The 15,285-nt window shown below is 48.8% G+C and overlaps 1 pseudogene; it reads right to left on the reverse strand.

Annotated features, from left to right (window-relative positions):
* LOC139255884 (guanylate-binding protein 1-like) overlaps window positions 1-14,579 on the reverse strand; it is a 56,001-nt pseudogene extending 41,422 nt beyond the window's left edge.
* Between the last annotated feature and the right edge of the window lie 706 nt (window positions 14,580-15,285).

The raw sequence follows: 15,285 nt of genomic DNA on the forward strand, positions 1-15,285 counted from the left end.
TTTGGCTGGAGGTGGGACCGGCCATTTGGCCGGAGGTGGGGTCGGCCATTTGGCCGGAGGTGGGGTCGGCCATTTGGCCGGAGGTGGGGTCGGCCATTTGCTCGGAGGTGGGATCGGCCATTTGGCCGGAGGTGGGATCGGCCATTTGACCGGAGGTGGGGTCGGTCATTTGGCCGGAGGTGGGATCGGCCATTTGGCTGGTGGTCGGACCGGCCATTTGACCGGAGGTGGGGTCAGGCATTTGGTTGGAGGTGGGGTCGGCCATTTGGTCGGAGGTGAGGTTGGCCATTTGGTCTGAGGTGGGACCGGCCATTTGGTCGGAGGTGGGATCGACCATTTGGCCGGAGGTGGGGTCGGCCATATGGCCGGAGGTGTGGTTGGCCATTTGTCCGGAGGTGGGGCCTGCCATTTGTCCGGAGATGGGGCCTGCCATTTGGCTGGTGGTCGGACCTGCCATTTGGCCGGAGGTGGGGTTGGCCATTTGGCCGGAGGTGGGGCCTGCCATTTGGCCGGAGGTGGGGTCGGCCATATGGCCGGAGGTGGGGTCGGCCATTTGGCCGGAGGTGGGGCCTGCCATTTGGCCGGAGATGTGGTTGGCCATTTGTCCGGAGGTGGGGCCTGCCATTTGGCCGGAGGTGGGGCCTGCCATTTTGCCGGAGGTGTGGTTGGCCATTTGTCCGGAGGTGGGGCCTGCCATTTGGCCGTAGGTGGGGCCTGCCATTTGGCCTACTCTGAATATGATGCCATTATACTCACAAATGGAGTAAAACTCAATAAAACTTGTCCTGCTCATGTCCCTAACAGGAACACGCAATGTTGAGCAAATGGGGACGGGGCAGAAAATGGGACTAATTGGATAGCTATTTCACAGAGTGACCACAGGCACGATGAGCTAGGGGCCTCCTTCTGTGTAGATATGTGCTCTGATTCAAACTGAGAACTGACCAGGTGCAACAGCAACACTTGTGTGTTCAAGTGGTGACGGCTGGACTGACCAAACATTTTTACACCGCTGCTTGTACAAAACCAGCCGTTCCATTTGTCAGTCCCGCTGACGGTTTCCCACACTTACCTTGCTTCAGTTTGAGAGCCAACTCCAGGTAATCGTCCAATGATGTCTCTCCGTCATTTGTCCTCAGCTCCAGGGCGAAGTCGCCAACTGACCACACAAAGGCCAGGAAGAACCGGGCAAACCCCAGCGACTGGTCAGTCCCAGCTGCCGCTTTCACTTTGATGTGCTCGGTCAGTTCTGTGATGTAACTGAGGACCAGCTAAGGAACACATTTACAAATGGCTGCCAGATTCGAGGTGCTGAGGCCCAGGGTAAAAGAAAGCAAGTCTTGCATTTATACGTGCCCTTCACAACCACCGGACGTCTCAAAGTGCTTTACAATCAATGAAATACTTTTGAAGTATAATCACTGTTGTACTGTAGAAACACTGCCACCAATTGGTACACAGCAAGCTCCCACAAACAACAATGTGATAATGACCAGATAACCTGTTTTTGGTATGTTGATTAAGGGATAAATATTGACCAGGAAATCAGAGAACTCCACTGGCCGCCTTCAAAATAGCATCATGTGATCTTTTACATCCACCTGAGGGGACACACAGGGCCTTGGTTTAATGTATCATCTGAAAAACAGTGCTGCATTCCTTCAGCACTGCACTGGAATGTCAGCCTAGCATTATATGCTCAAGCTCCTGGAGTGGGACTTGAACCCACAACCTTCTACCTCAGAGGCAAGTGTGCTACCCACTAGGCCACAGCTGACACTTGGATAGTGCTAATGTCTAACCGGAGCCAGGTGTTATTAGTGTCGATGTGTCAAGGAAGAGTCTGTTCTCATCGACATTTCGGGGTAAAAATGAAGTACCTTAGTGCCAGTCAGTGCCGTGCAGGGGGAGCTGAGGCAGGAGCATTACACGAGGCGAATCCAGCGATGTACATCAAATCTGGCCCCCCCTGTAGCATTGCTGCTACGAGTTAGCGCCGAGGACTTCAGCGCCAGGCAGATCGTGACGTCAGTGCACGTGCTCTGCTCACTGCGGCCCGACCTGCAAAATTCATTGTCGTCCCCCTGCCTTCGCGCCTGTCCCTGACAGTGACAGGGGGAGGAGGCAACAAGCCAGTGGATGCCATGTCCAGGGGTGCTACTTAAAGGGGTCATGAGAAATGAGTCGCAGCTGTCAGCTTAGTGCTGTTTCACTGCCTCCTTGTCAGTTTGACATTGTGTAACAGTTGAATTCAGTCATTTAAAGGCTGTTTAATCTCCAGAGTCTTGTGGCTACTAAACATTCGTGGCATTTTTATTCTCACAACATGTCAAAGTGCTACACTAGAATGTGGTTTTGTAGCATCAATGAACCTCCCCTTTAAGAACTGGAAAGAGCCTGTGCCAGTGATAACTTGTGATTAGACTGCACCTGATATTGCTTAGCACTTTGAGTCTAACGCCCCTGAGCTAGGCTATTCGCGCTTGATTTAGTGCTCCAATCCTTTCTTTGAACAATGAGATTTAATGTGTGCAGCGCGATTCATTAACGCCTGACGCTAAATCTCAAACTTTTCTAAAGTTAACGCCCATTCCTGGGCTGCAATGAATTTCTCCCCCTTAGTCAATTAAATGTCCAGAGCATTCAGATATCAGTCTGACAGCTTAACCGTCTGGCATTCTCCAGGCACAAGTTCCTTCAACAGATCTCTGACAAAGATGCCTTTTACCCACAAAATGGACTCTTCAATCCCAAACAATAGGATAGAAACAGCAGAAATGTGTTTGTTCCAGGAAAGGGTTAATGCATTAATAAAGCTCCTGACCCTTTTTGTAATTCATTCTCTGGAATGTGTTTGTTCCAGGAAAGGGTTAATGCATTAATAAAGCTCCTGACCCTTTTTGTAATTCATTCTCTGGAATGTGTTTGTTCCAGGAAAGGGTTAATGCATTAATAAAGCTCCTGACCCTTTTTGTAATTCATTCTCTGGAATGTATTTGTTCCAGGAATGGGTTAATGCATTAATAAAGCTCCTGACCCTTTTTGTAATTCATTCTCTGGAATGTATTTGTTCCAGGAATGGGTTAATGCATTAATAAAGCTCCTGACCCTTTTTGTAATTCATTCTCTGGATATGGGGATCACTGGCATTTATTGTGCACCTCTACTTGCCCTGAGAACATGGTGGTGGGCCTTCAATCTGGTACACCATTTCAGAGGGCAGTTAAGAGTCAACCACGTTGGTGTAGCCCTGGAGTCACATATAACAACTATAGCTTGTATTTATATAGCGCCTTTCACATAGTAAAACATCCCAAGGCTTTCCACAGGAGTATTATAAGACAACAAATTTGACAGCGAGCCAATAAGGAGAAATTAGCGCAGGTGTCCAAAAGCTTGGTCAAAGAGGTAGATTTTCAGGATTGTATTCAAGGAGGAAAGAGAGGTAGAGGCGGAGAGGTTTAGGGAGGGAGTTCCAGAGCTTGGGGCCCAGGCAACAGAAGGCATGGCCACCAAAGGTCGAGCGATTATAATCAGGGATGCTCAAGAGGGCAGAATTAGAGGAGCGCAGACATCTTGGGGGGGGTTGTAGGGCTGGAGGAGATTACAGAGATAGGGAGGGGCGAGGCCATGGAGGGATTTGAAAATAAAGAGGAGAATTTTGAAATTGGAGCATTATGGGCAAACCGGGTAAGGATTGCAGGTTCCTTCCCTAAAAAGAAAGACTTGCATTTATATAGCACCTTTCATGACCACTGGATGTCTCAAAGTGCTTTAAAGTCAATAAAGTACTTTTGAAGTGTAGTCACTGTTGTAATGTGGGAAACGCAGCAGCCAATTTGCGCACAGCAAGCTCCCACAAACAGCAACATGATGATGACCCAGATAATCTGTTTTTTGAGGGATATATATTGGCCAGGACACCAGGGATAACTTCCCTACTGTTCTTTGAAATAGTGCCATGTGATTTTTTATGTCCACCTGTGAGAGCAGACGGGGCCTCGGTTTAACATCTCATCCGAAAGACAGCACCTCTGACAATGCAGCGCGCCCTCAGTACTGCACTGAAGTATCAGTGTAGATTTTTGTGCTCAAGTCTCTGGAGTGGGACTTGAACCCACAACCTTCTGACTCGGAGGCAAGAGTCACAGTAAACCAGATAGGTTTGTACGACAATACAAGAGCATCACGATCACTGCTACTAGGACCAGATTATGCATTGCAAGATTTTAAAAATTGCATCAAATTCTCAAACTGCCACTAGGAGGTTTGAACTCATGCTCTCTTGGATTACTAGTCCCGTAAGATAACCACTACACTACCTCAGCCACTCTGCTTGAATTTTGTTTTAGAAAACCGCGTGTGTAATCTGGCAGGACAGTAAATCCAGTGAGTTAGAATTTACCTGAACCTCAGGAATTTACCAGTGAACATTCTACTTCAAACTGACCACTGGTTGGTGTGAGGGGTCAGAACTCAGGGAGGATAGACAAGTAGGAACTTCCAAATTCATGGGAATTTCCAAATCCCAGAGTACTTAAGGAAGTGGCCCTAGAAATAGTGGATGCATTGGTGATCATTTTCCAACAGTCTATCAACTCTGGATCAGTTCCTATGGACTGGAGGGTAGCTAATGTAACACCACTTTATAAAAAAGGAGGGAAAGAGAAAATGGGGAATGATCGACCGGTTAGCCTGACATCAGTAGTGGGGAAAATGTTGGCTTCAATTATTAAAGATGAAATAGCAGCGCATTTGGAAAGCAGTGACAGGACCGGTCCAAGTCAGCATGGATTTATGAAAGGGAAATCATGCTTGACAAATCTTCTAGAATTTTTTGAGGATGTAACTAGTAGAGTGATCAAGGGAGAACCAGTGGATGTGGTGTATTTGGACTTTCAAAGGCTTTTGACAAGGTCCCACGCAAGAGATTTGGTGCAAAATTAAAGCACATGGTATTGGGGGTAATGTACTGACGTGGATAGGGAACTGGTTGGCAGACAGGAAGCAGAGAGTTGGGATAAACGGGTCCTTTTGAGAATGGCAGGCAGTGACTAGTGGGGTGCCGCAGGGCTCAGTGCTGGGACCCCAGCTATTTACAATATACATCAATGATTTAGATGAAGTTGAGTGTAATATCTCCAAGTTTGCAGATAACAATAAGCTGGGTGGCGGTGTGAGCTGTGAGGGGGATGCTAAGAGGGTGCAGGGTGACCTGGACAGGTTAGGTGAGTGGGAAAATGCATGGCCAAAATAATGCCTTGAGATAGTCACGATTATGAAATATCATTCCGAGCACTGGGATTATCAAATGTACATTTTTTTATTTGTTCCTGGGATGTGGACATCGCTGGCAAGGCCGGCATTTATTGCCATCCCAAATTGCCCTTGAGAAGGTGGTGGTGAGCCGCCTTCTTGAACCGCTGCAGTCCGTGTGTGGTGAATGTAAGATAAATTCACACGTGAATGTTTGCACCAACCTGATCCGTCTCATTTTATCTAACTTTGGATGCCTTGCCCTAGTATTCCTTCTCCATCTCTATATCCCCAGAGTCAGGGTCAACCGGGTATTCTACCATGAAGGGCATCACAACACAACCTTGTTGATTTCCAGTGAAAGGCGCTATATCAATGTGCTTTTTTCCTCCTGTTTATACTCTTGGATCCACGGGAGTGTTTTTTGCAAACAATATATGAAGGATACTGTAGCTTGCCCAGTGCGTACTAATCGATGGTGCCCATGCTGTTGTACACCAACATGCTGCTCATCAGCACAGCAAGATCCAAGAGTCATTGTTTTCATCCCCCTGCAGAGATTGAAACAATTACACTTGACAGTCAATCATTTCCCACAATACCCTCCCTCTGGTTGAATATGAAACAGCAGGTTAGGTTACGACTCTGTGCAATATTGGGTGCCAAGGTGTAAACGGGCTCTGTAGTCTCCACCTACCGGCTGGTCTTTGAGAAAAAGATTCAGGAGTGAAATCAGGAGGCACATTTTCACACAAAGGGTAGTGGAATTCTGGGATCCTCTCCTCCTATAAAGGCTGCTGAGGCTGAGGCTGGGGTGGGGGATCAATTGGAAATGTCAAATCTGAGATAGCTTTTTGTAAGCTAATGGTATGAAGCGATATGGAACCAAAGCGGGTAAATAGAGTTAAGGAACAGATGAGCCCTGATCTAATTGAACGGTGGAACAGGCTCGAGGGGCTGAAAGACCTCCTCTAGTTCCCATGTTCCAGTGCAAACCACTAAGCAATGTATGTTGTTGAATCAGTTAATTAATATCAAAAAGTTACCCCTCCCATACTCCCCTCCCCATAAGAACACAAGAGTTAGGAGCAGGAGTAGGCCATACGGCCCCGCGAGCCTGCTCCGCCATTCAATAAGATCATGGCTGATCTATGACCACAACTCCACTTTCCCGCCTGATCCCCATATCCCTTGATTCCCCTCGACTCCAACAATCTATTTATCCCAACCTTGAATATACTCACGACTGAATATCTACAGCCCTTTGAGGCTGAACATTCCAAAGATTCACAACCTTTGAGTGAAGAAATTGCTCTTCAGTGTTAAAAAGCCGACACTGTATCCTGAGAGTATGCCCTCTAGCACCAGCCATGGGAAATAATTGCTCAGCATGACCCTGTCAATCCCCCTCAGAATGTTTCAGTGAGATCTCCTCTCACTCTTCTTTACAATATACATTAACGATTTAGATGAAAGAATTGAGTGTAATATCTCCAAGTTTGCAGATGACACTAAGCTGGGTGGCGGTGTGAGCTGTGAGGAGGACGCTAAGAGGTTGCAAGGTAACTGGGACAGGTTAGGCGAGAGGGCAAATCCATGGCAGATGCAGTATGATGTGGATAAATGTGAGGTTATCCATTTTGGGGGCAAAAACACGAAGGCAGAATATTATCTGAATGGCGGCAGATTAGGAAAAGGGGAGGTGCAATGAGACCTGGGTGTCATGGTTCATCAGTCATTGAAAGTTGGCATGCAGGTACAGCAGGCGGTGAAGAAGGCAAATGGTATGTTGGCATTCATAGCTAGTGGATTTGAGTATAGGAGCAGGGAGGTCTTACTGCAGTTGTACAGGGCCTTGGTGAGACCTCACCTGGAATATTGTGTTCAGTTTTGGTCTCCTAATCTGAGGAAGGATGTTCTTGCTATTGAGGGAGTGCAGCGAAGGTTCACCAGACTGGCCTGCACCAGTGGTGCATCGGTCAGGGCGGGGAACGTTGTACTAGCATTCGCGGTGCAAAACATGATCCTCGCCAACTTTAGTGTGGGGTCGTTTGTGCTGTGAGAGGGGCCTCGGGGCAGGGAGGGGAGAGAAATTCAAAAAAACATTCAAACAACATTACCCTTAGCTACTAAATCTCTGAAGAAGAGTACTTCACCTTACCTTTTTTACAGGTTTTCTAATGTACCACTGCTGGCAGGACTGTCCCAACATGTTTTACCTGTTGCTGTTCTGGGTGCGGCGTACGTGTGAATTCATCCCTTTTTGGCATGGAAGCAGGTCTTCCTCGTTTCGAGGGACTGCCTATGATGATGAGCGGGAGAGAGCCAAAACTCGGTCGGTATCGCAATTCTCGTCGTTACACGTCTGGCGCTGCTCTCCCCGGCAGTCCGTTCCATCGCCGCCGCAAACAAGGAGCCGAGGATCCCGCTCGGGCTTTGCCACTGGGTTCTTGCCGCGAAGCGGCAAATCACGGCGAAAACCCGGTCGCAAACCCCTCAAAAATCCAGCCCATAATAGTGTCTCACCATTTAAAAAAACTATTCTGTAGCATACATCAGCAAAGTGGAACTTGAGTGTGTTCCTTTGTTAAATAGAATGGACTTAGATCCATGACACACAAGAGTTGATTGAGAGTTAGAATGACTCACCTTGTCCATGTCGCCCAGTCCCTCAGTGTCCAGTAGCACGAGGCAGTGGTCTGGCTCTAGTGGATGAGGCACACACCACATCCAGATCCCTTTGCTCTGGGATTGAATGGTTGATCCAAGTGAGAAACCTATTTTGTTTCGCCGGAGTAGAAACTAGTTAGTTATTTGCAGAATAAAAGTGAATCGTACATCAAGGCCATCTTTATGTAGGAATGTGTTTGTTTTGGAACACTGGCAGGATGCCTTTGACTGCCCAACTACCAGCGGTGTTCGAGCGGGAAGGATAACTTGGGCTGTGGATAAAACCTTTAAACCAGTAAAATGGGTGAGGGATCGGAAAGGAAGAGTTATATTTATATAACGCCTTGCACAACCTCAGGATGTCTCAAAGCACTTTACAGCCAATGAAGTACTTTTGGGGTGTAGTCACTGTTGTAATGTGGGAAACACGGCAGGCAATTTTGTGCACAGCAAGCTCCCACAAACAGCAATGTGATAAGGACCAGACAACCTGTTTTTTTTTTGATGATGTTGATTGAGGGGTCAACATTGGCCCCCAGCACACCAGGAAGAACTGCCCTGCTCTTCGAACGGTGCCATGGGATATTTTACATCCACCTGAGAGGGAAGATCTGAAAAAGACGGCCCCTCTGACAGCGCAGTACTCCCTCAGCATTGCACTGTGAGTGTCAGCCTAGATTTTGTGCTCAAGTGTTCGGAGTGGGACCTGAACCCACAACCTAACGACACAATGGCGAGAGTGCTACCCACTGAACCATGTTTGTGCACAGTGACACCTGACACAAATAACTGTAACCTGAAGGTAAAGAGCAAAGTAAGGTCGACTGCCACAGCGCAGAAGAAGATGACAATAAACTTGCAGAATGAGCATGGAAATGGCCAATGAACCTCAATATAGATAAATGTGAGTTGGTAGGAGGAATAAAAAAGCCACCGACGTCTTGAAACACAAGAGTCTAAATGGGATAGGGGTGTAAAGGGATTTAGGGGTACAATATGCAGACCATTGAAAGTGGCAACTCAGGTCAATAAACCATAACATTGCAAAACCAGCACTGGGACTCATTTCTAGAGGGGGATGGGAAAAAGGTAGAGAGAGAGAGAGAGAGGGAGAAGTAACTAGAGAGATGATGAATGATCGACCGCAGCACAGGGAGGAAACCAGCTTTGGGGGAGAAATTCGGCTGCTTTGCGCCTCTCGTTAGTGCCTGCACGGGGCAGTAACGGGGCGTGAAGGGGTTACCGATCGGTTGCACCGAATTCAGCAACGCCCGTGAACTTCCTGGGTGGTTTTGCGCAGGCGCGAGCACTTACCGCCTCGGTCTCTCGCGCCCGGTAGATCGTGACGTCATACATAAGAACATAAGAAATAGGAGCAGGAGTCGGCCATTTGGTCCCTCGCGCCTGCTCCGCCATTCAATAAGATCATGGCTGATCTGATCCTGGCCTGAACTCCACTTCCCTGCCCGCTCCCCATAATCCTTGACTCCTCTTTGACGTTGCACAGCACTCTGTTACCGCCCCGGATGTGAAATTTGCTTCCGCAGCTGCCCCCTCCCCCCGCCCCCGTCCCCGCTGCATCGCCGGGCATCAACAGCGGAAGCCACTTGAGGAGCAGGTAGGTCAAACTTCATTCTTCACACAAGTCTGGTGCCTGCTGAGATTTCGTGATGCCTCATTGCTGTGCAATGCCTCAGCCCTCCACTCTCTGAGAATGACTGGGGCTACAATGGAAGTCCCCTGGCCTCACACAACTAAGTACAAGAATGTTGCAACCCATCATCGGCCCTTCCCTTTAAGCGAGGGAAAGAGCCTCTGATGCTGGAACACTGCACTGACAATTCTCCAGCGCTCCTCTCGCAAGCACCCTAAGAGAAGTGGTTAGCGTTTGATTTAGCGCTCCACTTCCCTCTCGGAGCGCTAAAGCCGAAGTCCCGGGATCAAAAAAGGATTATCGCCTGGCGATACTTTTTCTCACATTTCGAAATATATCTCCCCAAAGGTGGGGAGGGGGGTGCGGGGAGGCGGGGGGATCAGAACTTCTAGCCCAAGGCCCCTATCGAAGATCCGATAGAAAATTGTATCGTGGTGGTTTGTTCATGCAGTAGACAATGGCCAGTTCCATCTTTTTCATTGAGTGCACAGGAAAGTTCGTTCAACCAATTACATCAAATAGTTCAACATTCTTTATTGCCATGGACATGGTTTATGTTTATATTTCTTCATCAGGGATGAAAATAACAGAATATTTCTAACAAGCCATAACTCCTGCAGTTTTGAGAGCTATCTGGTACTGTAACCTGACCTCGGTACTCGTTTAAATGTGATGGTTTTAAGTGTGTACCTTTCTGTTTCCTAGCGAGTTTGTTCATCAGGTAGGATTTCCCGGTGCAGTACAGTCCCACGATGGCCACCACCACCGTCAGTTGGTTGATCTCTGACAGCATGTTCAAGGTTTCTTGGTTGACCTGGAGTTCACCAGATGCGCTGTTCTCAATGAAACACACGGGCTCCTCCATGTTATAAAATGCACACCCTTCACTTGGGTTCGTGTGGGGACCAATTCTTTTTGTCTAATGTACAAAATAAATCACAAAATATTCACCTTCCATCAGCAATGTGAAGAGGGTTTGATGGAGTTGACTTTGGGGCATTACCAGGTAGATAAAGCCAGTAGATATTAGAGTCATTGAATGGTTAAAGCACAGAAGGAGGCCATTCAGCCCATCTAGCCCATGCCGGCTCTCTGCAAGAACACTTTAGCTAGTCCCAACCCCCACCTTTTCACTGTAGTCCTGCAAATGTTTCTCTTTCAGATACTTACACAATTCCCTTTTGAAGGCCTTGATTGAATCTGCCAATCACCTTAAATCTGTGTCTTCTGGTTCTCAACCCTTCCGCCAATGGGAACAGTCTCTCGCTCTCTCTACTCTGTCCAGACCTTCATGATTTTGAACACCTCTATCAAATCCCCTCTCAAACTTCTCTGCTCCAAGGAGAACAACCCCAGTTTCTCCAGTCTATTCATGTAATTGATGTCATTCATGTTGTGTTCCTAATACAGATGAGACTGCACACAGGGAGGTTTGAGTAACAGTGACCTCAGTATTTATTAAGACTCTCCAGAGTGAGGAACAGGCCTTAGGGGCCGGCTTATATACAGTGCTCCCAAGGGATGCTGGGATCCCTTGGGACTTCAGGGGATGCGCTCCCTGGTGGCGGAATATGGGAGTGCATGCTTTACAGATACACAACATCACTCTCCCCCAAAGTCAAAGTGAAAACTATTTACAAGGTGAGGCGGTCGGGAGCCTTTCTTTCCCTGGTGGACCGCCTCGGTACAAATGTCTGTTCTGGTGTGTTGGCTGTGCCCTCGCTGGGCTGGTGTGTTGTTGGCCCTGCAGGGCTGCTGGGTGAGCCTGGCCTTGCTGGGCTGTTGGGCATGATGGGTTCAATTTCCTGGTCCGGGATGGTGTCGTTGATCCTTTGGGTGTGTGTTGTGGGCTCGCAAAAGGTGGTGTCTGCTGTGGGTTGTTCAGGTCAGTCTGTGAATCGCAGCCTCGTTTGGTCCAGGTGCTTTCTGCAAATTTGTCCATTGTCTAGTTTGACCACAAACACCCTACTCCCTTCTTTAGCTATCACCGTGCCCGCGATCCACTTGGGATCATGTTCATAGTTTAGCACATACACAGGGTTATTCAGATCAATTTCCCGTGACACAATGGCGTGACCATCGTTTACATTTTGTTGCTGCCGCCTGCTCTCTACCTGATCATGCAGGTTGAGGTGAATCAGCGAGTGTCTGGTTTTAAGTGTCCTTTTCATGAGTAGCTCAGCCGGGGGCACCCCTGTGAGCGAGTGGAGTCTCGTGCGGTAGCTGAGCAGTACTCGGGACAGGCGGGTTTGGAGTGAGACCTCTGACTCGTTTAAGGCTCTGTTTGATAGTTTGTACTGCCCGCTCTGCCTGCCCATTGGAGGCTGGTTTAAACGGGGCCGAGGTGACATGTTTGATCCCATTGCGTGTCATGAATTCTTTAACTTGGTGAAACATGGCCTGTTGTCACTGACCAGTATGTCAGGCAGGCCATGGGTGGCAAACATGGCCCTCAGGCTTTCAATGGTGGCGGTGGCAGTGCTTCCCGACATTATTTCACATTGAATCCATTTTGAAAAAGCATCCACCACCACCAGGAACATTTTACCGAGAACTGGGCCCGCATAGTCGACATGGATCCTCGACCATGGTCTGGAGGGCCAGGACCACAAACTTAGTGGTATCTCTCTGGGCGCGTTGCTCAACTGAGCACATACGCTGCATTGCCGTACACAGGACTCTAAGTCAGAGTCGATACCGGGCCACCACACGTGGGATCTGGCTATCACTTTCATCATTACTATACCCGGGTGTGTGCTGTGGAGATCCGAGATGAAAGTCTCCCTGCCCTTTTTGGGTAGCATTACACAGTTACCCCACAACAGGCAGTCTGCCTGAATGGACAGCTCGTTCTTTCGCCGCTGGAACGGCTTGATTGGCTCTTGCATTTCAACGGGGATGCTGGCCCAGCTCCCATCCAGTACACAGGTTTTTATTAGGGACAGCAAAGGGTCTTGGCTGGTCCAAGTCCTAATCTGGCGGGCCGTGACAGGTGATTTATCATTTTCAAATGCTTCCATGACCATCAACAAGTCTGCGGGCTGTGCCACCATCAACAAGTTTGCAGGTTGCGCCATTTCCACCCCCGTGGTGGGCAATGGTAGCCGACTGAGAGCATCCGCACAGTTCTCAGTGCCTGACTTGTGCCAGATGGTATAGTTATACGCTGATAGCGCAAGTGCCCACCTTTGTATGCGGGCTGAGGCATTAATACTTATCCCCTTGTTTTCAGCGAACAGGGATATGAGGGGCTTGTGATCGGTTTCCAGCTCAAATTTGAAGGCAAACAGGTACTGATGCATTTTCTTTACCCCGAACACACACGCTAATGCCTCTTTCTCAATCATGCTGTAGGTCCTCTTGGCCTCAGACAAACTTCTGGAGGCATAGGCGACAGGTTGCACATTCCCCGCAACGTTAGCTTGTTGTAATACACACCCGACTCCGTACGACGACGCATCACATGCTAGCATAAGTCTTTTACACGGGTTATACAATACAAGCAGCTTGTTGGAGCATAAAATGTTTCGTCTTTCTCAAAAGCAATTACTTGTTTTTTTCCCCATACCCAGTTCTCACCTTTATGCAATAACACATGTAGGGGCTCTAAGAGGGTGCTGAACCCCGGTAGGAAGTTACCAAAATAGTTGAGGAGTCCCAGGAACGACCGCAGCTCCGTGATGTTCTGTGGCCTGGGCGCGTTCCTGATAGTCTCTGTCTTGGTGTCTGTGGGCCGAATGCCGTCCGCTGCGATCTTTCTCCCCAAAAACTCCACTTCTGTTGCCATGAAGATGCATTTCAACCTCTTCAGCTGCAGCCCTACGCGATCCAGTCGCTGGAGGACCTCCTCCAGGTTTTGTAGGTGCTCGGCGGTGTTCTGGGCCGTGACCAATATGTCGTCCTGAAAAACCACCGTGCGTGGTATGGACTTGAGTAGGCTCTCCATGTTTCTCTGGAAGATCGCTGCAGCCGACCGAATTCCAAACGGGCACTGTTGTAGATGAACAGTCCCTTGTGCGTGTTGATGCAGGTGAGGTCCTTCGAAGACTCTTCCAGCTTCTGCATCATGTAGGCCGAAGTCAGTTTGAGCTTGGTGAACGTCTTGCCTCCTATCAGCGTCGCAAGTAGGTCGTCTGTCTTAGGTAGCGGGTATTGGTCCTGAAGCGAGAAACGATTAATAGTTACATTATAATCGCCACAAATCCTGACCGTGCCATCACCTTTGAGTACTGCAACAATCGGGCTGGCCCACTCGCTGAATTCCACTGGGGAGATGATGCCCTCGCATTGCAGCCTGTCCAGCTCGATTTCCACTCTCTCCCTCATCATGTGAGGTACCGCTCGCACCTTGTGGTGAATGGGTCGTGCCTCTGGGATCAAGTGGATCCGCACCTTCGCCCCGGAAAAGTTTCCAATGCTTGGCTCAAAAAGGGAAGGAAATTTGTTAAGAACCTGGATACATGAGGCCTCATCGACATGTGATAGCGCTCGGATGTCATCCCAGTTCCAGCGGACTTTGCCCAGCCAGCTCCTTCTAAGCAGTGTGGGGCCATTGCCCGGGACAATCCAGAGTGGCAGTTCGTGCACCGTGCCCTCGTAGGTGACCTTGACCATGGCGCTGCCCAGGACAGTGATAAGCTCTTTGGTGTACATTCTCAGTTTTGTGTGGATGGGGCTCAGAGCTGGTCTGAGTGCCTTGATGCACCACAGTCTCAAACATCTTTTTACTCATTATGGATTGGCTAGCGCCAGTGTCCAGTTCCATGGCTATGGGCAAGCCATTCAATTTTACATTTAACATTATAGGTGGATATTTCGTCGAATGTGTGCACCCTGTGTACTTCAGCATCTGCCTTCGCTCTCTGAGGCTCGCAATTGCTTTGATCCACCATGGACCGACCTTCCTCTGCCACGTGGTTGTTAGCAGGTCTTGCAGAGCTTGCAGCTCGTCTGCAAACTCGTTGCAGGTGCCCCATTGTTCCACAGCTCTTGCAAACATACCCTTTGAAGCAGCATGAATAGGCTGAATGGAAACCTCCACAATGCCAACAAGGTGTGAATTGCCTTGCATTCATCCTTTGTTGCGGACTCTGAGTCATCTGGGTCACCTGAGGCCTGCTGGCATTTGCAGACTCATGGTTTCTGCCCTGTACATTTCTGCTCGCAAACACAGTTCCAGTTAATTTATGAACATTGCTAGCACTTGTGTGCTGAGAGATTTGTTTGGTGTTATCACTGGTGGACATAAACGCCTGTGCTATCGTCATGGCCTTACTGAGGGTCGGTGTCTCTACAGTCAAAAGTTTTCGTAGGATGGTCTCGTGGCCAATGCCCAGTACAAAAAAGTCTCTGAGCATTTGCTCCAGGTAGCCATCAAACACACATTGTCCTGCAAGTCGCCTTAGCTCGGCGACGTAGCTCGCCACTTCCTGACCTTCAGATCGCTGGCACGTGTAGAACCGATACCTCGCCATCAGCACGCTTTCCCTCCCGAACCAGTGTACACAGCTCCTCATACGACTTATCTGTGGGTTTCACCGGAGCCAGAAGATTCTTGATGAGGCTGTAGGTCGGTGCCCCGCAGACTGTAAGGAGGACTGTTCTCCTTTTTGCAGCGCTTCCTTCTCCGTCCAGCTCGTTGGCTACAAAGTACTGGTCCAGCCGTTCGACATGGGCTTCCCAGTCCTCACCCTTCGAGAACTTCT

The sequence above is a fragment of the Pristiophorus japonicus genome, unplaced genomic scaffold (genome assembly GCF_044704955.1).
Source record: "Pristiophorus japonicus isolate sPriJap1 unplaced genomic scaffold, sPriJap1.hap1 HAP1_SCAFFOLD_658, whole genome shotgun sequence".
NCBI lineage: Eukaryota > Metazoa > Chordata > Chondrichthyes > Pristiophoridae > Pristiophorus > Pristiophorus japonicus.